The sequence below is a fragment of the Myotis lucifugus genome, unplaced genomic scaffold (assembly GCF_000147115.1).
Source record: "Myotis lucifugus unplaced genomic scaffold, Myoluc2.0 scaffold_229, whole genome shotgun sequence".
Lineage (NCBI taxonomy): Eukaryota > Metazoa > Chordata > Mammalia > Chiroptera > Vespertilionidae > Myotis > Myotis lucifugus.
Window position 1 is genome coordinate 1410140 of NW_005871277.1, and position 2238 is coordinate 1412377.

The following is a 2238-nucleotide window of genomic DNA, read 5'->3' on the forward strand; positions in this document are numbered from 1 at the left end:
TTTGCAATCTAGCTCCTCAGAGGGGCTCTGGCTGCAGCTGAGCCGGCCACCTGCATGCACCCACAGGGAGCGTTTGCACCACAAAGGAAGGCTGGGCTCTCCGTAGCCATCACCACCCTTCTTTGCATCTGGTTCCTCCCTTCCAGGGCGGGTCCCCTGTCGTCCCCACTCTCCATCAACTGCCGCTAATGCTGTGGCCTTTCTCAGCTCGGGTGCCTCGGCCATGGCGCCCCAGAACGTGTCCAGGTGGTTCTTGGTGTTGGCCTGGTTACCAGAACCCAGGAGTGACATCGGGCTCCCAGGCCCCTGTGCCCCACTGCCACCCAGTCCAATCAGCAGTGTCACCCAAGCTGTCACAACGAGGAGGTGTGGGCCATCACGTGGCCCTATCTGAGCAACCACATTCTCGCTTCCTTCTTTCACACACGGCCGTTGGGCGTTGGCGGGTGGAGGACCACGGCAGGGGTTGCCACAGCAAGTGCCCTGCAGCGTGGGCTGGGTCCTGGTCCCTAAAACAGAGAAGCCGCTCTGGGCCCACGAGGAAGCTGTCCATGCTCCGCTGAGCACGGCCGGTAAGTGCTGGCTCGAAAAACCACAGGGGGTGCCTGGGGGTGCCCAAGGGACCGGGGTGGGGTGGGGGGCCCAAGGGACCAGCGGTCCCGCTGAGCAGCAGACAGCAGACGTGGGGGGGGGGGAGGCCCTGCGCCGCAGCCCCTGGGGAAGGCACACCAAAGGTCGGGGGGCTTGGGACCAGGGCCTGCCTGGAGTCCGTGGCTGGATCCTGCTCCCCGCCACGGCCACCGGCCCTCACAGGCAGGTTTGCCAGCAGCTGCTAGCTTGGGAGCATTCGGAATTCAAAAAATTGGAGAAATCGGGAGCGTTTCTCTAAAAATCAGCCTACCCACCCCCCCTCATGGGTGGGGCCCCGGGGCCCAGAGCGGGGAAGGGATTTGCTCAGCAGCAAGGCTGGGGTTAGGTCTGGGTGATGCCTAGGAGGGGTGCACGGTTTGTCCATAAAAATGTCGTTTCCGAAGCTGCGTTCTTCACGCTTTTTTGTAAGATAGAGGAAATAACGTGTGGTCGTAGCAAATTATTGAAATATTAGAATTAGGGTACCATTGCTAGCAAAATAAAACAAGAACAATAATAATGGCAACACTTTATTAATTTGTATTTGGGGTGCTTTAGGGGCAAAAGGCGGTGGCCCCTACACACACACACACACACACACACAAACACACACACACACACACACATACACACACACCGTAGACCAGGGTCAGGGCTCTAGTTGCCTGGAATCCTTCCCAGGCCTCTGGCTTTCTCCCTCTCCCGTCTGAGTTCCCCGGGCCAGGCCTCTCAAGGTCCGTGGGCAGGGGGCTCAGGAGGTGGCTCCCCCAGCCCCAGGCCCCGCGTGGCTTCCTCTGGGGTTGCCGGCTGACCACACCTTACACAGCAGATGCCTCCCTCACCAGGCTTGGCCAGCAGCTCTGGGGGAGCGAAACCCAGATATGGATATGGGCGGGCTGGGCTGCCAGGTCAGCGCCTCCTGGGGACCTTGGCCGGCCGGGCGGGAGCAGGGCCGTCCGAGAGGCTGGGGATCATCTGAGAACCCTGTGCCCCCTTTTTAGAGGTGAGAGAAACGAGGCGTGGAGGGGAGAAGCGGCTGCTCCGGGGTGTAGGGCCCAATGAGCGAAGAGTCCATGTAAAGCTCTTCGACCAGTGCCTGGCACTGTCTGCACTTGGCATGTGTGATTTCCTAAGCGAGGCCAGGCTGCCCAGGGCACCCAGGGCTGGCTGTGGAGATTTCCAGGGCTTCCTGTCCTGGCCCTCTCTGGCGGACAATGTCAAAGGTGCGTCAAAGCGGCCCCGGGTTGGGGACTTTTCAGGGATGTGGCCCTACATGGAGAACTACAATGCCAACAGCGGCCTTTATTGAGTACTTCCTAGGTGCTAAACACCCCACCTGGACTGCTCACTTCAACCCACAGCCCCAAGCGGTGCACGCAAGTCCTACTATTATCCCTGGGTTCCAGCCAGGAATCTGTGGCTCAGAGAGGTGAGCTCCGTTGCTCGAGGTCACACAGCTTGTAAATGATAGGGCTGGATTTGGATCTGTTGTTTTTTTAAAATATATTTTTATTGATGTCGGAGAGGAAAAGAGAGAGACATAGAAACATCAATGATGAGAGAGAATCATTGATCAGCTGCCTCCTGCATGACCCCTACTAGGGATCA

General features: G+C 58.8%; 1 protein-coding gene across 2 annotated transcripts in view; it reads left to right on the forward strand.

Annotated features, from left to right (window-relative positions):
- The first annotated feature begins 414 nt into the window (after window positions 1-414).
- Window positions 415-2238, forward strand: part of SELPLG (selectin P ligand) — a 9510-nt gene continuing 7686 nt past the window's right edge. Inside the window, exon 1 of one of the 2 annotated variants that reach the window (XM_006098325.3) lies at window positions 415-572. The gene's annotated coding sequence lies outside the window, so the exon portion shown is untranslated. The remainder of the gene's footprint in view (window positions 573-2238) is intronic. The other variant, XM_014463978.2, reaches the window with a different exon arrangement.